The 23,194-nt window shown below is 36.0% G+C and overlaps 1 pseudogene; it reads right to left on the bottom strand.

Annotated features, from left to right (window-relative positions):
• Positions 1-1,090: 1,090 nt before the first annotated feature.
• On the bottom strand, positions 1,091-7,236 carry LOC129051528 (E3 ubiquitin-protein ligase ARIH2-like; annotated as a pseudogene).
• Between the last annotated feature and the right edge of the window lie 15,958 nt (positions 7,237-23,194).

The raw sequence follows: 23,194 nt of genomic DNA, 5'->3' as shown, positions 1-23,194 counted from the left end.
TTGGAGAGAGTACATAAACATTTTGAAATATGCTCTAGGAAGGCAAGATATATAAGAACAAAAATAATAAAACAAAGAATGTTGTGAAAAGCCAATTTAGAAAAGAAACTGGAGTGGTATTTTATCTAAAAGAGTTTTAATATGTCCATAGCCCATGGTTCATCATATTCGTAGTGTGTCTTTTAAAACCAGAGAGAAAATGCAGTATGCTAAGAAATCTAATAACCAATGTTATAAAAGTAAATCTCAACCCAGACTAAGGATGGCCTTTGCATAGTGAAAACGTTCTCAGTTTTAGAAAGTTTTTTTAAATGTACTAGTTTTCTGAGAATAAAATCAAAAGATGCCACCTCCAAAGAGTATACATTGAGCTTATGTTCCAGTCATCATAGGAAGAAAAAAGTCATACCAGTCTTGATGGTGGCTTTCTGATAAAACAGTAAGACAATACTAAAAGATGTTTGACAGCATCTTAAAGACCAAGTAAAAGAGTATTATTGATAAATTAACACAAGAGTATTATTGATAAGTTAACATTTATTTTATTTACATATACCAGTTCCTATTTAAGGGGAAAAAGTCACTATATGTTTTCTCCAAACTGCTGGAAAATATATTATTTTTTGAGCTATTATGTTAAGATTTATGTCTGTGGACATCTCCTGAAATAAACTCCAAATCTATGACACTTGTCTAAGTACATAGGCCAGGAAAAAATGGGAATATTATCAAATTAATTTGATTCGTTAGGACCAGATTCCTTATATTTTTGGTGGCATGATTCTGTGAAATGGCTGGTAATTTTTTAATTAGTCCTCTTTTATGGGACCTTAATATCCTACCAAGTGTGCTTGAGCTTTATATTGCTATTTCTTACTGTTTTATAGCCATGGCCACTTTCTTTTTCCTTTTTTTTTTTAAATTATACTTCAAGTTCTGGGTTACATGTGCAGAATGTGCAGTTTTGTTACATAGGTATACACGTGCCACGGTGATTTGCTGCACCCATCAATCCTTCACCTACATTAGGTATTTCTCCTAATGTTACCCCTCCCCTAGCTCCCCACCCCCACAGGCCCTGGTATGTGATGTTCCCCTCCCTGTGTCCATGTGTTCTCATTGTTCAACTCCCACTTATGAGTGAGAACATGTGGTGTTTGGTTTTCTGATCTTGTGATAGTTAGCTGAGAATGGTGGTTTCCAGCTTCATCCATGTCCCTGCAAAGGACATGAACTCATCTTTTTATGGCTGCATAGTATTCCATGGTATATAGGTGACACATTTTCTTAAACCAGTCTATCATTGATGGATATTTGGGTTGGTTCCAAGTCTTTGCTATTGTGAACAGTGCCACAATAAACATACGTGTGCATGTGTCTTTATCGCAGAATGATTGATAATCCTTTGGGTATATGCCCAGTAATGAGATTGCCGGGTCAAATGGTATTTCTGGTTCTAGATCCTTGAGGAATCGCCACGCTGTCTTCCACAATGGTTAAACTAATTTACACTCCCACCAACAGTGTAAAAGCGTTCCTATTTTTCCACAACCTTTCCAACATCTGTTTCCTGACTTTTTAATGATCACCATTCTAACTGGCATGAGATGATATCTCATTGTGGTTTGGATTTGCATTTCTCTAATGACCAGTGATGATGAGCATTTTTTCATATGTCTGTTGGCTGCATAAATGTCTTCTTTTGAGAACTGTCCATTCATATCCTTTGCCCATTTTTTGATGGAGTTGTTTGCTTTTTTCTTGTAAATTTGTTTAAGTTCTTAGTAGTTCTAGATATTAGCCCTTTGTCAGATGAGTAGATTGCAAAAAGTTTCTCCCATTCTGTAGGTTGCCTATTCACTTTGATGATAGTTTCTTTTGCGTGCAGAAGCTCTTTAGCTTAATTAGATCTCATTTGTCAATTTTGGCTTTTGTTGCCATTGCTTTTGGTGTCTTAGACATCAAGTCTTTGCCCATGCCTATGTCCTGAATGGTATTGGCCAGGCTTTCTTCTTGGATCTTTATGGTCCTAGGTTTACGTTTATTTAAGTCTTTGATCCATCTTGAGTCAATTTTTGTATAAGGTGTAAGGAAGGGGTCCAGTTTCAGTTTTCTGCATATGGCTAGCCAGTTTTCCCAACACCATTTATTAAATGGGGAATCAATTAATTTGATTCATTAGGACCAGATTCCTTTATTTTTGGTGGCATGATTCTGTGAAATGGTTCGTAATTTTTTAATTAGTCCTGTTTTATGGGACCTTAATACCCTGCCAAGTGTACTTGAGCTTTATATTGCTATTTCTTACTCTTTTATAGCCATGGCTACTTTCTTTTTCTTTTCTTTTTTTTTTTTTTTTTACACTCCAATGCCAATTTATTTTCAAAAAGGGCTCTGTGTTATCCTATAGTTTGCCTTTTTTTGTATAATTGTACAAACTTTGAAAGTTACATAAGTTGTAATGATCTAATACTATTAACAGCTATCCAAAAAACACTTTCCCTCCCTCTCAACAACCATCCAGGGGGAAGTAAAAGTCCTGAAAAGAGACCAGTTCAACATGGCCTCTACCCTGGCAGAAACAAAAAGTGAAAAGAAAATAGAAATTAACTAAGAGGTGTTGCCAGTGTCTCTCAGAAGTGGGGCCCTGGCTGTCGCCAGGGGTCATGAAAGGCAGAGCCTGCAGCATGTAGTACGGCAGCCGGGAGACCTTGCAGCCTCATCTTCCTCACCCCCGCACATCCACATCCCAACTTAGGTGTCGTGGAAATCCTTCAGCAGGGTTCTCCTCCACTGCTCGGCTATATGCATCTGGTTCTCCAAGTCCCCTCTGTCATAGCTGTCTGCATGCTCCACTTTCTATGAGAAGTTTTCAATCTCAGCCTCCCGCTCAGCCTGCTGGTATTCAAACAGCTCATTCCTGGGTCCAGACTCCATGTAATATGCATATGGGTTGATGTATTGCAGGGTGTATCAACACTTGGCCAAGAGCTTGGCTGCATTCTGTAGGTACTGCCAGTCAGTCCATGTCCCCAGATTGTTCATGACCCTCTCCTGAATCTTCTCATGAATCCGCAGGTATGTTTGTGCCTCTAGCTGCAAGCTTTTGTTGTGGTTTTCCCACCTCTCAAAGTAGAATAAGTACTTCTTGAGGGCTTCCCTCGCCTGGGTTTGTTGGCGCTGGTTCACAATGTCAGGATTCTCCTCTTAAGTACTGCACTCACATTACTCACTGCCACGTGCCTTCCAATCTCCTAGATATGTCCGGCAGAAGTCGTGTTTACATCTGGAGCATTGCATGTGATTGCAGCCTCCATTCTTCTCAATGCAGATGTTGCATTTGGGACAGTCTTTAGTGTGAGCACTAATGTAGTCGGCTGTTTCAGAGTCGTCTGCACACTTCGTGAGCCATTTTCGGATTGTGACGCAGTCTGTGGATGCGTGATATATTTGATGACACTTGAAACAGAAGACCTCATTGCACCAATTGCACTATACTCAGTGAGCTCTAGGCTCCTGTACCCAAACAACCATGAGGCAGTCTGCACCAGGGCACAGCTGGAGCTAGTAATGACTCTTCACATAGTCCCTGAAGAGGTGGCACCTGTATTTCTCTCTCAATTCTTCACTGGGAAGCAATGGAAACACAAAGTCCTCTGGTGTATGGAGTGGGACAGTCCTGAGCCATGCAACAGACTCCCACGCCCACACCATCCTTAACAAGAACTGAGCAGTGCTGCTCCCAGCAGCTGCAGCAAAACTGGTGCTGACAGACCAGGGAGAGTAGGTTTTTCTTTCATGCAAACTGCATACACACTGCACAGTGGTGAGGGGGATGAGATGCGGGAACATGTTTTGATGGATTAGGCTGCACTCGAGCCTCAACGGGCAGTTGAGCAGAATTGGACTTGTATCTGTCCAATCTCTCTGAAATTTGCCAGTGGAAATTAACTAATGTAAGTTTAGCAACTGAATGAGACACCTTTAGGACAGAGGCTAAGCTGGTCATGTGCTCGTTCAAGGCACCCTCAGATTTCTTGTAGGTCAAGTAAGTGAACTGGTACTCCTCAGGATCAAAGGCATCAGCCCCCTGCTGCTCCACATCGTTGGCTACTCCCAGGTAATAGTCCTCTATGTCCCCAGGGTCTTCATCCTCTTCTTCTTCCTCTTCCTCACAATTTGAGTCATAGTGCTCTTCATTGCTGTCAGACGCCTGGCTATTCACGTCCACAGACATCTTAGCATCCAGCCAAGTTGCAGAAAAGCAGTTGCTTTTACCCCCTCCCCCAAAAACTACCACTTTCTCAAGTGCATTAGTATTTTTGTTTTCTGTAATTCTTGGAGATCTCTCAGGCAGACGTCACCCAAATATTCTATGTAATATGATTTCCATCAGGAGCTGCGGCTTCGCGGCCGCTGAGCCCGGGTGAGCCAGACCAAGTCAGGCCAGGCCAGAGGGATCTGATTGGGGCCCAGCTGCAGCAGAGGCGGAGGCGACGGGCCAACGCCGGTCCAGCCATGGCCACTTTCAATACATTTAGAATATAGTGCATACATATTGAGAACTAAGTTACACATAAACGTGTCAAAACATGTGTTTACCTTTTATATTCCCTAATTAGTATTTGGAAGGGAAAATTTTCCCAAAAATATATTATACTAACAAATTGCACAAGCTGCACATATCACTAATACTCTGAGATTGTGTTTTCTCCAATAAGAAGTTTTAACTTCACAGGTGAAATTCACTGCTTGAAGCTATGTACAATGTGAAAGCTCCATTTAACTAAGTTCATTTATGCATATCACTTCTAGATTCCCGGGCATTTTTAAAGTCAAATTATATAGCACTCGTCAATCAATTAACCACAAACTGTTTCTGGATGCATACACTGTGATAAGTCTATGTAGAAAACAAAACAATACAGGGAAGTGAGTCATGCACTAAATCTGGTGAGGAAAATATGCCTAAATAGATAATTATAGTATAACATAATACATCTTACAGAAAAGGTAGATACCAGGTGTTTTAAAGTTCAAAGTTTGAAGCTTTTAACCGCTGAAGTGGAAGGAGAGATTCTTAGGAAAGCTTTACAAAAAAAGATGACATTTTAGCTGAGTTAAAAAGAGTAACTGTAGTTTATTCGACAGCAAAGAGGTGAGAAAGAAGAAATTCTGGGCAGAAAGGACAGCCTATGGAACAGCAAAAAGGCATAGAGGATAAAAACACAGCTGTGGAGGAGAAAGATGTGAATTTTATTCTAGCCTTGTCTGTTTATTCTTCTTGCCACATTGGGAAGCTTATGTAGCCCCTCAAATGTCCTATTTTTTCTTTTTAAAATGAGGATAATGATTATACCTCCCTCTTAAAGTTGAGCAAAAAATAAATGAGATAAAAATGTAAAATATTTGATACATTCTCTCTTATAATTCTAGTGTGAAAATACTCCTTTCATTTCTCATGGAGGTACTGAACCAAGTAATGAAAGTGGAAAAACTACAGGATAGTTCAGTATAGCATGGGTCATGTGAGAAATGAGTGCAAGAATGGTAACATTCATTTGGATGTTTGTGGTAATGGATAGGAATACCTATGAAAGACTTCAAGCAGGGAAGAGATGTGATCAGATTTTTTTTCTAGCTATCTAACATTGCTGGCAGTGTGAAAAAAGAATAAATGAGGCTGGTAAGTAAGGGCAAGGACACCATTGAAATAATGAGGAAAACTAACAAAGGAGGTACACATCAGAGTAGAGTGCGGTAGAATCTTCGAGGAACTTAACGAATGATTGCCCAGGGAAAGAGAAAAGAGGGGCAGGAAGAAGTCAGAGAGAGTTAGTCTAGAAGAACTTCCAAACGTCAGGCTCTAATAACTCAGTGAAATAAGAACAGATAATATTACAAGAAAAAATACAATAAACTGCAGACTGTTATGTTGTTCTAACTACCGGGGCTATAGGAACGCGAGCTGAAAGTGGTTTGTGAAAACTAGAAGCAGAGGGATGACCTCACAGGACAAGATGGTCCTGAGTTGAGCTTTACATATAAATAAGGTGCACACTGGGAATAGAGAAACGCAGTTATTAGATGAGTTTACAATATGAACGCACTAAGCTGGATCGACAAAACTTTGTAGTACAATATGTCATTGGGTGCTTTATGTATTTGTTTATATATTTATTTATGTTGCATCAGATTCCATAGAGCAAGGGTCCCCAGCCCTCAGGCGGGAACGGGTACCATGGCCTGTTAAGAACCTGGCCGCACAGCCAGAGGTGAATGGCAGGCGAGCCAGCATTACAACCTGAACTCCACCTCCTGTTGGATCAGTGGTGGCATTAGATTCTCATAGGATCGCAAACCCTATTGTGAACTGCACATCCGAGGGATCTAGGTTGCGTGCTCCTTACTAGAACCTAACTAATTAATGCCTGATGACCTGAGGTGGAACAGTTTCATCCTGAAACCATCCCCCCACCTCAGTCCATGGAAAAATTGTCTTCCATGAAGCCGGTCCCTGGTGCCAAATGAGTTGGGGGCCACTGCCATAGAGAACTGAAGACGGCTAGTGGCTTCTTTATACCCAATCATTGTTGGAAAGAGAGAACGTTAACATAAAATATTTTGAGGAAAGGACGCATTAAAATACAAATTCAAATAATACAACACAGCAGTACAAAATTTACCAAAAGTTGGAAAATTACTTGTTTTCTGCAAGTCATTTTGAGCAAAGACACTTGGCACCTGGGAGGTAACAAAGCAGGCCTTTAAACAGATAGGTCTTAGAACAATAGTTTTACTTCGTTAATGAGTTCTATCATATTTAAATCAGAATGATAGATCTATTATTTCAAACAGAATCATCTATAGACACATTATTTTCTCAAGTGTTTTATGCAGCATGACAGTGGTCATTGAATCACTTTTTACAAAGAGTCCTTTTTACTGTTTTTGCTAGTCTTTCGGGTTATATCTTATTATATTTTTAGTAATAGACATCCTACCTGGAATATAATACTTAAAAGTTAAATGTTGGCTGGGAGCGGTGGCTCATGCCTGTAATCCCAGCAATTTGGGAGGCCAAGGTGGGTGGATTACCTGAGGTCAGGGGTTCAAGACCAGCCTGACCAACATGATGAAACTCTGTCTCTATTAAAAATACAAAAATTAGCCAGGCATGGTGGCAGATGCCTGTAATCCCAGCTACTTGGGAGGCTGAGGCAGGAGAATAGCTTGAACCTGGGAGGCGGAGGTTGCAGCGAGCAGAGATTGCGACATTAAACTCCTAAACTCCAGCCTGAGTGACAGAGCAAGACTCTGTCTCAAAAAAAAAAAAGAAGGTAAATGTTAATTGATGAAGTAAACATACAATTCAATCAGCAGCAATAAAACCAATATGACTTTAGTCTACATGAAAAGTAGAAGAATGAGAAGTTCAAATATAATATGATCAATGGTGAAGCAACTAGAGATATTGCACCCAGGCAGAAAAGATTTATAAGGGGACATGGTAATTGTACTCACATATTTAAAATGACTTCATCAGAAATTGGAATTAAATGCTTTATATGACCCTAAAGGATAAAACAAGCCTGTGCTTGAGAGTTATAGATTGGTTTCAGTAAAATATGTGTAAGAACTTTGAAAAAATATGAATGAAATGATTTTCATCATGTGATATTCATGTCTATATTTCTGAAAGCTCGAAAAAAGTTGAATGATCGCTTTTCTGGGTTTTGTAGAGGTAACACATTCCAACTTGTTCCAAGGGGCTCCATCACTCACCAGGAAACACCTGACATATGTTACATCCCTTTGGAGCTTCTTATTCATTGTAAAGCTGAAATAATATTACATATCCTGCAGGGGCATTGTGAAGAATATAAATGTTTGGCAAATCAGAAAATGACTAACACTAAATGGGCATTTAACATAGGCTAGTTGAACATGAATATGAAAGATTCAACTGGGTTTATGAAAAGCACCACAGTTAAAAGATAGCTCAAAGAATAAAGCCGTCAGGTTTAAAAATACCTACTAAAACACTGGCATATAGAGAAATCCATATATGCCTTATTTTATTAAAATCCTTTATGTCTTTCATGAAGCTTTATAGTTATATATACACTGAAAGACACCAGTCTTTCCTCACCACAACAGAAATCTGGAGCAGAAAGAGTATAATATCAATAAACATTAAGTTCACCTACATACAGCAACAACAATAAAATAAATTAGCTAAATAAGGTAGTAGTTTATTTCTCTCTTAGATAAGAAGAAACTCTGAGAAGATAGTCCAGTTCTGGTGTGGCAATTCCATATTCTTCAGGGTCCCAGCTTCCTCCTCTCTTGCTGTTCTAACCATCTTTATTGTCCTGCCCCATGCTGCAAAATAAGTGTTCATTTTCCAGTCATAATTTTATGCATTTTGGTCACTGGGAAGGAAAAGGAGGGAATCCAAGAAGCAGATTCAATCACCCATTCCTTAACAGTAGAGACAAGTTTTGAGAAATGCATCTTTAAGTGATTTGGGTGTTGTGTGAACATCATAGAGTGTACTTACACAAACCTAGATGGTATCCATATCTATATCTGTATCTATATCTATATTTAGATCTAAATATAGAAATAAGATGTCCCAGCACCATTATTTTCCCTACTTGATCTGCAATGCCAATATCAACGCCATAAATCAGATTTCTGCATATGCACATTATAATCTTACTAGCCCACTATCATATATGTGTTCCCTAGTTGACTGAAACATCCTTATGCAGCACATGACTGTAGTGTAGATGCAAAATGCTTTTCAATGACATCTTATTGGCCAAAACATAGTCATTCATTAGGTCTCTGTGCAAGTGATGCTGGGAAATAAAGTCTTTCAGCTGGATGGCAAAATGTCCACTGAAAAATTGAAGTTCTTATTGGAACGAATGGCCAAAGAATATTGGATTGGCACCTCTGCCACAGGTGGATGTACTCAAATATAGAACTTTCTTTAGGAAGTAATTTTATACCTGAACAAATTGTAGGCTTTAATTCTCAGAGATTCATATGAGTATAGCCAAAATTATTTTCCCTTGAAAAACATTTTTAAAAAAGTGACCACCAATCCAAGAATACGCTAGAAAATGTCAAAAGACATTTTATCAGTTTATCTGGTACTCAGAAATATGATTTCCCACCATACCCACTAAGATGTTATAACTAACTTCAAATATCACACTCTAACCTTGAAAACAAAATTTATTAACTTGTGGAATTACTAGTTATATGTCATTTGGAAATTTAGAAACTATGTATTAAATTTAATTTTCCTAGTTTTAGAATAGTAAGGATTTTTATAGCAGTATTAAATAAATAAGATAAAATATTTATACGTAGTTCATTCCCTACTTTTAAGAAAATTATGCCATCACCCTACAGAAGGTATTTATTCTTATATATTTGGTTAGAGGATAATTCACTTCAAAATAATTCCAATAGAAGTGTTTGTAACATGAAAGATGATCCAAGATACAGGATCATTTCACAGGGATCAAGATAGCTATCCTATATATACAGGTGATGTTTCTTCTTACTGTGACTCTTTTATTAAGTGTTTAAGTTACAATGAAGCCATATTTATACTTATAAATAAAAAATTAAGTTTTGGCTGTATACTCAAAAAGTAATGGTTATGAAACAAAAGAAAAATATTTTACTTTGTTTTAAAAATTTCAAATAATTCAGTTAAAGAGATTTTTAAAAATAATTCATAAGTATAGAAGATATCACTCACCTAAAATTTATTAATTATAAAGCGGGCAAGTGTTGATTTTTTCTTTATGTAATACTTCATGAATTAATTTTACAAACTGATTTATGATATACTATTATTTCTCCTAATACATTTCACGAAATATTTATAATATAAAAAAATTTTATTTAAAATTATAAACATTTTTAACCTCACTCAAACTACCAAGGTAAACTAATAAGGTAACCATCAACATTGATGCACAAATAATTTTTTAATTATCTGTCCAGTTCTCTCCTTTATTACACACTTATTTCAATTTATTTGAAATAGAAATTTTCATAGTATAAAAAGGTAACTTTGGAGGCACTGGAAACATATCCATTATCTGAGATATGAAAATATCTAAGAATAAAAGTATATTTTAAAAGAAGCTTTAGAAACATGCTTAACATAATAACTGGATGTTAAATCTGAATTGAATTCAGTCAGTAGAAAATGATGAAGTTCGAAAATTACCTATATTGTCATTTGCTTAAAAATGTGGGAGAATTCCAGCACTCAAAGCTTCTATTCTTTGACTTTAACTAACACAGTGAGAACTACATTATAATGTAGTGTTCAAAACATATCGCCAATTTTTAAAATAAATTCATTTTGCTATTAAGCTAACATAACAGTTTATAAAGAATTTCAGATGGGAGTTCTTGAAGTTTTTAATGGTATCTATCTTTAACACAGCTCTTTTTGATTTCATTAAAAGTGAATTATGTTTCAGAATCTAAATTCACTAATTGAAATATTTACAATTAACATAAATACACTTTCTTAATTAGAAGCTCATCATCTCTCAAGACTTCAATAACAGCTCTTAAGGTTATCTCCCATTCCCTAATCCCCTTCAACCCACAACAAAAACTGTGATTAATATTGGGAAACAAATTTGGAACATTCTAAAGTAATTTTTATTTGTCAGTGCCAAATTAGCCAAAACAATTTTAACTTATGTAAAATAAGTTCTTTATTCCTATACGCACCATTATTCTTACATTGAAATTCTAAATAGAGAAAATAACAATTGTCATGCGGTATTGAGCACATACTAGATTTCACTTTCTATATTACCCACTTTGTTCATATTATTTCACCTTATTATCATAACACCAGTATAAGAACGCCGTTGCTCTTTTGAAACAAAACCCTGGAATGTTACTACATTGGCTTAAGCTTTTACTACAGATAATTAGTGGCAGAACTGTGATTCAAGACCATATCTATGATTTTAAATGCTGTTCTCTTGACCATTATACTCTACTGATTTGCAAATATTCTTGACAAACACAAACAGTAAAAATCAATCATTTAAATGTATTTGCATATTCTGATTTGTAACAAATTTTTTGTTTTATTTTTAATTTTATATTTAATATCTCTGACCATTAGAGACATGTAAGGTATAGGTAAAATAGAAGTAAATATGAACCTGTTTCTCTTGAACTGATTACATTCCATATGGTTAAGACATACTCAATGCTTTCACAAAATATGAAGCACTTAGAAAACATATTACACAAACTAAGAAATATAAATATTCTGTTAATTATTCGAATTGTTCTCATTACAACGTGGCTTCTTTTGACAGATATATTTTGCAGAAACTATACTGTTAGGGGGTTGACTTGTTAACGTATCAAGCAGCTGAGAGCTCTAAAAGACAAGAATTGGGTTCCTGGTATGTTAAAAGCAGCATTGCTACCTTCCTTTCCTCATATTGTCTCAGCGTGAACTCTTTGATGTTTGTTGATATTTGGTAAGTTCTGCTGATATTTGCTAAGGAACCTAGTCATGGCCAAAACTGCCCTCTGATCTGCATATTCCCTTATTTGAATTCTTGAGAGTGGCACAAGCAAGGAGCAGTGATCATTTGGGAAACATAAGCACAAAGTTATCAATAGTCAAGTGCACAAAATGCTCACTTTACAGCTCTATAATAAATCTAGATATAACACACAACCTGGACTCAAATGAGGAACACTAAAGCACAATGTATTGAAACTTACCAATAAAATTAACAACCACTCAGTTTCCTCTTCTCCTCTGTCCTTCTCTCTCACCCTTTTCCTTTCTCCCTCCCTTCTTTCCTTCCTTCTTCTCTTTCTTCCTTTCTTTTCTTCCATCTTTCTTCCCTCCTTTCCTCTCTTCTTACCTTCCCTCCTTTTTTCTTTCCTCCCTTCCTCCCTCCCCTCCTTCTTTTCTTCCTTTCTCATTTCTTTCCTTTTTTCTTCTTTTTCCCAGGTGCTAGTAAGTAAAGCAGATATTTCAGTATTAACTTTTCTGTTTCTTAATGTTATTCTGCCCTTGGTCTGCTGTTTTCTAGGCATATTTCCTTGAAGATTTCTTTCATTTCCTTTATGTGAATAAATTCCGTATCTGTTTTTCTGGTCTTTAAGACTTTCCTGATGCATGGTCTAGCATTTCCCCTGCCTTCTTGACACAGCTTATTGACACAGATTATTGTACCCTAAATTCCATATGTTGAAGACTGAAATTGTAACTGTCCACCAAAAATAACTTACACAATTAACAATACAAAAGATAAATGAAACACAAAGCTGGTCTTGGAAAAAATAAACATAATTGGTAGACCATTAGCTTGATTAATCAAGAAAAGAAGAGGTGATTCGAATCAACTGAATTAGAAATGAAACTGGAGTCATTACAAGCAACACCACAGAAATATAAAAGAACATTTGAGACTGCTATGAACACCTCTAGCACATAAACAAGAAAATATAGAGGAAATGTATAAGTTCCAGGAAACATATAACCCTCCTAGATTAAATTAGGGAGAAATGGAAATACTGAACAGAACAATAACAAGCCATGAGATTAAACCAGTAATTTTAAAATTGCCAACAACAAAAAAAAGTCCAGGGCCAGATGGGCAACCATTCAAAGAAGAATGGGTGCCAATTTTAATGAAACTATTCCAAAAGATTGAGAAGAAGGAAATCCTCCCTAACTCATGAAGCCAGTATCATCCTGATACCAAAATTAGTATAGGGCATAACAAAAAAGGACAACTACAGACCAATATGCCCAATGAACACAGATGTAAAAATTCTTAACAAAATACTACCTAACTGAATCCAATAGCATATCAAAAAGATAATACATTATGATCAAGTGGGTTTCATCCCAGAAATTCAGGAATGGTTTAACATATGCAAGTGAAACATCGTATTAACAGAATTAAAAAAAAGACGTGATCATTTTGATAGATGCAGAAATAGCATTTAATAAAATCTAGCATTCCTTTAGGATAAAAACAGTCAACAAACTAGGCATAGAAGAGACTTCCCTCAAAATAATAAATGCCATATATGACAGACCCACAGCCAATATCACACTGAATGGGAAGAAGTTGAAAGCATTTCTGCTGAGAACTAGAAAAAGACAAGGATGCCCATTTTTACCACTTCTATTCAACATAGTACTGGAAGTCCTAACCAGAGTAATCATGCAAGAGAAAGAAACGAAGGGCGTCAAATTGGAAAAGAGGAAGTCAAACTATTGGTGTTCGCTGATGGTATGACAGTACACCTCGAAAACCCTAAAAACTCCTCCAAAAGACTGCTAGATTTGATAAACAAATTCAGTAAAGTCTCAGGTTACAAAATCAATGTACACAAATTAGTAGCCCTGCCATACACCAACAATGACAAGCTGAGGATAAAATTCAGAACTCAACCCCTTTTATAACTGCTGAGAAAACAAAACAAAACAACAACAAAACCCTAAGAATATACTTATCCAAGGAGGTGAAAGACCTAGACAAGGAAAACTACAAAACGCAGCTGAAACTTTCTCATTTCTACTGATGTCACCTTTATAGTCACTCATCTGGGTTCAAAACATGAGAGTCATTTCCAATTCATTCTCTTCTCTTCCCTTTTTGAGTCCCACTGATCCCATCCTTATTCAGGTTTTCTTTATTTCTTTCCTTGACTGAGAGCATTCCTCTTGGCTGACTTCCCTCCTCTCTGCCCCTCTCTTTCTCAATTCAACTTCCATATTGTCATATTAATCTTTCTAAAATTTAGGTCAAACTACATCATTGAAGAGACTCAAAGAAATTTACTTTTATCTTGTGTTAGTCCTTCTAATACTCCCTGAATTCAGATGTAAGGAACTAGTTAATGCTTTCCAAGCCTCCATAATCCAAGCTTTACATTTTCTGGTCATGCTGTTTCTTCCCTTCTGCGTCTCTTCCTTTAAGACCTAACTCAAACCTCACTTCTGCATGATTTTTTTGTCTGAAACTATAATCTCTATGCTATCTGAACCTCTATATGCATTTATTAAATATGTACCTTATGATGCTTATCATACTCCATTCTATAATTTAGTTATTAAAACATTTGTCTCATTTTTCTCTTCTCTCTTTCTAAAAACTCGAGTTCTTCATATTTTTTTCTCCATAATCCTTAGTAAAATGGTCAGCAATTAACACATATTTATTAAATTTTATAGAATTAAGTACTACATGTATTTGATAGTATTAAAACAGTGTATAAATGATAATATTCTAAATATTAATTTTATTTTTAAGCATGAGAAAAAATTGTATTTATATGATTTTAAAACTAGAGGATACCTTATAGATCAACTATGCAACACTAGCATTCATTATTAAAGAATTTAAGATCCAAAAGTTTGGCTCTCTACCTCAAGATGTCTAACCAACCAGTGGCAGAGTAACTGGAATCCAAGCTTGTTTTCTCCCAAGATAATTATTAATTGGTAAGTAAAACTGCTGATTTGAAACAACTAAAATGCAGAATGGGATGTTAGATGTGTCTACAACTTTCTTTCTCCCTTTTTGTTTATCAAGTGCAATATAAATTCTTCCTATTAAATCATATTCAAATATTAACAGAGTTTTTGGTAAAAGTGGTAAAATATTGCCAGTTAAAAAAATCTTCTTCATCCAATTTCTACTCAATTTAATAAAAACAGATAGTCAAAGGCACTTTAAATTTAATAAAAAAGAAAGCACAGCCTCTTGTCATAAGCTCCAAAACTTGAGGGCCGCAATAAACAGTGTTTGGCGAGGCCCCAGGGCACCCAAAATCCATTCCGACCTCTGCATTGAAAGTGGTACATTTATAAAATCCTAGTAAAATTTATAATATTATAATACTTGAACAAGAACGAACAGCATGGATATTGTCTTCTTACTTGGAGGAAGTGAAAATCATTTCCAAGAGAAAGGCATGAAATAGCAGAGGCAAACAATTAGGATATGCTTTCTCTGATACTAAAAAAAAATAGGCTTTAGGGATTATTCCTGAGTTGAGGAGATGACATTAAGCTGCAAGGGTATTCCCCATGGGAACAGGAAGTACTTCCCAGTAGGTGGAGTAAATCCTGGTACAGAATATTTTGCTCATTTTACAAAGTACCACAGACTAGTAGTTCCAAGTGGGTTCTATCCCAGCTCAGCCTTCTTACCATAGGACGGACTACAGCAAAGTCAGTAAAACACAATCACAGTCCTTGAACTCTGAGTCATAGGAGATGACAACCATGCCTCAATAATGATAAAAGGTAAGTAAAACAGAAGTCACTTATATGAAATTGAATTATTATTTCAAAAGTCTGAAAAAACTTTCAAGTCTGAGCAAGAATGTAAAAAATAAGCATACCAGAGAAATAAACAGAAGCAAAAATGAGAAGGATAAATGAACACATCTGACAAAAACAAGAAAAAAAATACAATCTGGAAAAAAATACAATACAGGGAACAGAAATTGCATTTCTACAACAACTGCACTCCAGGAGCACTTAATGAAAACTTACTTTTGATAAAACAAGAGATTAAAAAAAACAGAACAATAAAAATAAAACCAGAACAATAAAAATAAAACCAGAACAATAAAAATAAAACCAGAATAATAAAATGAAAATTTAAATTACAGAGTTAAGAAAACATTAAAATCAAAACAATACTAATAAGAACAGTTTTGGGATGCCCCCTAAAATAAGCAACTTCCTGATTAATCACACATAGAGTAAGTTCCACCTCTCACACTCCAGATCTTCCAGTTAATACATAAGTTCACTCCTACATATAAACAGACAGGTAAAGATTTACAGATACTTGAGAAAAATTTTCAACATGAAATATAGAGACCAACAACAACAGAATTAAAAAGTCAAGTGAAAGAAACAATGCAGAAAGGCAAAGGCATTGAACAGGCATTTCTCCAAAGATGGTAAACAAATACCAAATGAGCATAGGAAAAGATGCTCAACATCACTAATTATTATGGAAATGGAAGTCAAAATCACAATGAGATATTGCCTTGACCCCATTAGGATGGCCATCACCAAAGCAAAACAACAACAACAAAAAAACCCTGAAAATAACAAGTGTCAGTGAAGATGTGGAGAAATTGGAACTCATTCACTGTTGGTAAAAAAATGTGAATGGTTCAGCTGCTATAGAAAACAGTACAGTGGTTCCTCAATAAAATTAAAAATAGAATTACCCCATGGTTCAGCAATTCCACTTCTGGTTATATATCCAAAAGGACTGAATGCAGAGTCTTAAATAGAGAATTGTATATGCAATGTACACAGCAACATTATTCACAATAGCCAAAATATAAAAACAGCCTAGATGTCCATGAGTGGATGAACTGATAAACAAAATGTGGCATATGCAGGCAATGGAATATTATTCAGCCATAAACAGGAAGAAATTCGTGCTACAAGTTAGATAGACCATGAGGACATTATGCAAAGTGAAATAAGCCAATCACAAAAAGACAAGTACTGTGTAATGCTACTGCAGTATACAGAGTAGTCAAATTCATAGAACCAGATGGTGAATGGTGGTTTCTGGAGGCTTGGGGAAGAGAAAAATGGGGGCTTGCTGTTTAATGGGTATAGAGTTTCAGTTTTACAATAATAAGTTCTGGAGATTAGTTGTACAGCAATGTAAATATACTTAACACTACTGAACTGTGCACTTAAAAATGACTAGGACAGTAAATTTTATGTTACTGACATTTTATCACAAAAAAGACGGATTCGAGAAAATATATTTCCTCCATGAGCCAGAACTCAAATCTAGAAAAAAGGAATGTTTGAAAAGCAAGAAAAAGATTTGGAAAATCAAATGTTTGGTGGCAAAAATAAAAATTCGACAAAAGGATGGGAAAATAAAATTGAGGAAATCTCCAGGGAGAACAAAAAAGACAAGATTAAAAATGTTAAAAATTAAAAAAAAAAAAAATCAGCCTCGTATTCAGATTTTCAGAAAACGTGAGTTACAGAAAGAGAAAACAGGAGCAAATTGTCACAGAAATAGTTCATTAAATCTTATCAAACCAAAGAATACGAAATTTCAGAATGAAAGTCTCCATGAAGTAGACAACAAAATGAGAGGAAAAAGACTCACAATTAGGCGACTGTACTCCCAGCTACTCGGGGGGCTGAGGCAGGAGAATGGCGTGAACCCGGAAGACGGAACTTGCAAATCGCGCGACTGCACTGCAGATCGCGCGACTGCACTCCAGCCCGCGCGACTGCACTCCAGCCCGCGCGACGGAGCGAGACTCCGCCTCAAAAAAAAAAAAAAAAAAAAAAAGACTCGCAATTAGGTGAAAGTTTTACAAAACTTTAGAACCCTTGGAATAAAGGGAAGATTTTAATGGCTTTAAGAAAGTGAAGAGGAGAAGAACAAGTAACCGAGAAAAAAAAAATCAGGATGTGGAAATTTAGTGGACTTTTTGTCAGAATCACTGCAGTCTATAGCAACGAAGTAGTGCCTTTAAAATTGTGAGAAAACATGGTCTTCACCTAGAATTTTCCATACAGATTGTCAACCAAGTGTGAAGGATGGATAATGAAATTATCAGATAGGTAAGGTATCAAAAAATTTCCATTGATATACTACCAGGAAAAAGCAACTGGAAGATTAGTGCATTTAATATAATTTATTTACTGGAGTTACAATAATTATACTAAAGAAGAAGGAGACACATAATGCGGATAATACAGAATCCAATTGAGTGGATACACAAACAGACCGAAAGGAACATGGTGAGGGAAAACCTAAGATAATAATTGTGAAGCAAGCCTAGAGAACAATCAGTCCAAATAGAAGCAGAAGAGTGTTGGCCTCCAGGGGGCATGTTGCCAAGAAGATAATGATTATAATAGAGTAACTGATGTATTTCTGTGGACTTTCTAGATCATCAGTAATGTCAATAAACTTAGTGATTAATGAATTATACAGGAAATGGAGCAAATAAAAGAAAATCAAGGCGGTCATTAATTCCAGGACAAATGAAACATTGCACAAGTAAAGGCTTTGTAATTGTAGTTCAATACCTCTCTTAGCTGTAAATAATATTTACAGTGTAATGAAGTGATGACTACTAAAAATGCACTCAACCCAAAAGAATGATACATAAACAACATTAGGAACATCAGAAGAGGATAAGCCCTGACCCTCCCCCCAAAAAAAATATGAGTATATTTCATGATAGAAAGCTATTAAGTCATATCTAAAACAGAAAGACCAAGAGATGATATAAGAATGCTATTTATAAATATAGAGGCAATTAGCAGAAAAAACTGTTCAATGGGTTTAAAGTAAGGCCTCAATAGATTAGAAATCAGTAAAGGGGGCAATAGGAAGCTCAATGCTTTCATCGTAGGCTTTTATAGTACAACTATTTGACTTTTAAAATTATATACACGAAAAATTTTATTTAAGCACACAAAAAAATATTTAAAGATTTTTCATGTCTCTAGAAAGAAAACAAGTCGCACTGATGGGCAGAAGAAAGGCTAAAATCTGCAAAGAATGAAGGAATAAAATTGTGGCTTAAGACTGGTGTACAAACAAGTCATGAATCCATTTAAGTAAACAATCAGGCATTTTTAAATACTCTAACCTATGGGCAATTCACCATCTATGGGAGTTTTCGTTTGAAATGCATAAATGTAGTAAAACCATTTGAACATAAAATTTAGCCAAAGAAAAGATACATGTAAAAAGAGAAAAAATGTAGATATTATATTTATGAAACAGAATACAAATGTTGTAAAATTTGACAATAAAATAAAATCCAACTTTAAAAAATTGAAATTATTGGAGTGAAGGTGGGAGAATTTGTAAGAGGTGTATTAAATATTTTACAAAACCTATCTAAAATTAAAATATGTGCTCCAAAAAATAGAGCACAGTGATTGTGATCTTTTGGTCTTTCTCTCATAGTTTTTCCATAAATTTAGAGGGAACTATAGTAAATATTTATCAACATATTTACTATTTATTCAGATGCTTTGTTATTTTTATAATCAAGTCAAAATAAGTTGAACAATCTTATTGGATCAGCATTCATAGTACAATCCTGTTTTATAACATTTTATCTCTCTATCAAACAATATTTTTATCTGTACACCCTTCTCTGCATTTGTGCAGCAGAGAAAGACATCTGAATGTTGTTATCTTAGTGTTAACATGGTTATTTTGAAGGTGCTGTTTATTTTCTTCTTTATAGTCTAGTTAGTTGTTTGAGTTCTTTAAAATGAGGCTGAATCATATAACTGTTTATTTAAAAAAAGATGAAGAAAATTGTAAAATATCTAGTAACCAAAAAATTCTGTCAAAGGAAAAGAAGAAACACAAATACCCATTAATGTCAATGAGGAGATCCCAGTCCAAGTTTTCTATTACACTGATTGGCAGAAGTTTTCCAGAAGATCTGGAATCCATGACTATCTAACGAAGCTTTCCCACCCCAGGTGTTTATTTTCAGTTTTACCACCATGTCCTTCCTCTACATGACAGGAAACTTTGTAAGTCTGACAGAACATCGTATCTCTCTCTATGCACTTTGAATCCCATTTTCTCAAGATAGTTTAACCTCATTTTCCCCTTAATCAGTTTCTAGGTTTTTCTTATAAGGCTAAATCTGACTAGAATGTGCCAGACACTTTAAATGCGTCCATGACAGTCTTTATTTATTTATTCAAACAAGCTCATTTTGCCCTTTACACTCCACTATATATTTGTCCTATTCTTTCCTGGCGTAAACTAAAAATAAAATCTTAAGATCCTCACTAATTGAACAGATTTCCTCTTGGCCAAGGGGATCCCAGGAAAACCTTAAAAACTGAATTTCTAGACAGGACAAGATGGAAGATCAGACATGCCTCATTATAGCCCCCTCCCTTTTGCTGTTTAGACACAACAACTGTATGAATGTTAAAATGGAGATCATAAGACTGACAGAATGGACTGTTTGTGACAATAAAGTACTAAATTATAACCAGGACCTAAGCCATTCCAAGCAGTGATTTAAGTCATGCCCAACTATGCTTAAAAAATATGCTATGTTCTAACTGCCACAATGTTCCTTTTTCTCTAGGAGCTAAACAAGCACAGGCCTTTAGATAACCAATTGAAGCAATTGCAGGTCACCAGCCATCAGACACTGACTAATTGAGTCTCCCACCCCTATCTCCTTGACAACCACCTCACTCCCCACTCCTGTTCCACCAACCATAGCTACAGCTTTGATTAGACAAGAGACTGGTTTCTGTAACTTTCTCCTGATAAGACCACCAGTCATGGACTGGTTCTGGCCAGTTTACAGAGGCTGTGCAATGAGTGCCTTGGTATCCTGAAAAGACCTTTTGACTTACAGAACCTAAATATAATGAATTTAAATGTTAAGTTTCCACCCCAAGGTGAACATGAGTCATATGTTACATACATGTTTGTTCACTACGCATGCATCAGGACCACCTTCGTGAATATTCATAACTCCTCCTTAACTTGTTGAATATACATGTTTAGCCAACCTTTTCAGCAGAAAGCTCATACCTAAATCCCTTCACTTTCCAAGTGCCTGGTAATGGCTTTAGCCTGAAGCACACTTCCCAGCCTGTCAGAATGGCCACCTTGCAGGCTGTAATACTTAATGAGAAAAATGTCTCCTTTTCCAAATTTATAAAGACCTTGTGATTTTTAAGTTAACACTGGATTGCTGTCTCCCAGCCCACACCCTACTCTTGTCATGTTGGCCACACTTCACTGCTGATTGTGCCCTAAAAATCCCCGTGCTCTGATGAGCATGTTGATCTGCTTCTCAGCATGTACCACAGACTTGGTTCTGGCTTGTATCCTGTTTCTATGCACTGGAGAAGCTGGACAGCTCCACGTTCCTCCTCACTATGCCCCCTCTAGTGTAAGGCAATGTGGCGATTTTTGAGAGGTCTGTGTAGCAGTTACACATCAAACAAAATGTTATTCAAAAGACTATCTGTAGAATTAATAATCAAAGACAAAAGCAGTAGCTAAGAAAAAAAAGTAAAGCAGGCACCCAGATGTAAAGACGGTGAACCATCAGAGTGAAAACTCATACATAGAAGATAAGTGGGTAAGTCTCTCTCCTAATGAGGGAGATGGGAAAAAAATAGAATGACAAATGATTTCTAAAGTGGTTAAGATCCAGGTGGTTAAGAATCTAAATTGGGGGATTGTTTTAAGCAGGCCAATGCTAAAAGGAGTTAAATATGTACTTGTAGGAGTGCAGATTATTTCATGCATTTAGGGCTGTGTGAACCAGCTTTAGGTACACTCCGGGTATTGCTGAAGTTTCTGGGATCCTTATCTAGAACCAGCTCTGATATCTGGTGTAAATGCTAAAATGCACAAGATATCTGTTATAGATATACATGTTGCAATAATCTGATGCTTAACCTTCACTCTCCATCCCGCTAGATAGGATCTCAGAGCCCTGTGCCATCCAAGATGGGGAAGCTAAATATTAAATTCCAACTCTTGTATTTGGCTTATTCTTTTAGGACACATAATGTACCCATTTAGAAAATTCTAGAGAAGAACAATACTCTTCTCAACCCTGTTCTCTAGCTGGACCCAACTACAAGTATGGCTGCTATAAGGACCAGAATATGTACCTTTCACAGCCTTTGTTCTGCTCCCAGTTGGTTTTTGACACTGAAAATGGCACATCAGATCTCCTTCTCTAAAAAGGGGCTTTAGTCAATGTCTATGGCATGCAGTTTCAAGAAAGTTATCTCTTGTATGTGCTGCTTAGGCTCTGTCCTGCTGTCCCAGAATGTTTGCTTTTTGCCTGGGAGACGAGTGAGAGCTGTATCAGATTGGCAATCCTGCCATTATTTAGCTTAGTGGTTAAGAGTATAAGCTCCAAAATCAAGCTCAGAAATTAGATGGACTCTACTACTCACTGCCTGTGTGAACATGGGTAAATTTCTTAAATACTCTGTGCCTGTTTTCTTGTCTGTAAAATGGAGCTAATTATACTACCAATTTTTATATATGAAAGTACATTAAATTAGAAAGTTGCACAGAGACAAATGGAGTTGCAATCAAAAAGATTCACCAGGAGGATCACAGAAAATCCACAAGTACCCTATGAAAGAGTCAGCTTTAAATATCAGTCAGTCTCAAAGATCATGAAGACAATACTGGGGAAGTAAGAATTGTCATAAACTCCTTACCTCTCCTCCTTACCCTCTACCCAATCCAACCAAGGAGGGATCCAAAAACAGACTAAGGAGAAATGGAGATAAAGGAGAATCACAGGAAAATCCAATTATGTTTCTCTCCCCTTAGTTAAGAGAGGAGGGGCCTTAACTTGCACTGAGTAATGAAGTGTTTATTAATATATCAAAATGCCATTCTAATAGAGACTAGTATCTTGAAGCAAAAAATAACTATATGATGTTATTACCTAAAATCCATCAGAAAAATTGTGTGACTTCCTGAGTTTGCATTCAGTGACTGGAACGACACCATCTCCATAGAAGATGTAAATGGACTGTGAGGTTGAAAATACAGGTGGGTTCTGGTTTCTTCCCATGGGTCATGCTTATTCTATACATGGAAGATTATTGTGAAGATTAAATTAATTGACACATATGAGTTGTTTAGGATAGCACCAGGCACCTGTGGGAGCTCAGAAAGCTGACCAATAAAGTCATCATCATCATCATCATCATCATCATCATCATCATCATCATCATCATCATCAATAGCAGCTAAAATTTATCATAACCGATCATGTCTATTTTTTGCATTACAAAGCTTAGTTTAAAAAAATCCCTTACAACTTTGCTCCTCATCAAAGTCCCTCTGGACAAAATCAACCAAACAAACAAAAAACATTAGTATAAATTTTCCTACTTTCCATTAAATTCAAAGATGTCTTTCTCTCTTTTCCTTTTAGTTCATATTCATGATTGAATCTTGGTTCTGCCACCTCTGAGTTAAGAGAGATTTTAATTGGGTCATTTTACCTCTCAGAACCTCAGATTTCTCTTCTATAAAATGAATGTGTTAACACCTACCTTTACAGGGGATGTGGGAATATTTGAGCTACT

The sequence above is a fragment of the Pongo abelii genome, chromosome 17, assembly GCF_028885655.2.
Source record: "Pongo abelii isolate AG06213 chromosome 17, NHGRI_mPonAbe1-v2.0_pri, whole genome shotgun sequence".
Lineage (NCBI taxonomy): Eukaryota > Metazoa > Chordata > Mammalia > Primates > Hominidae > Pongo > Pongo abelii.
This window is presented reverse-complemented; position numbering and strand designations above follow the sequence as displayed.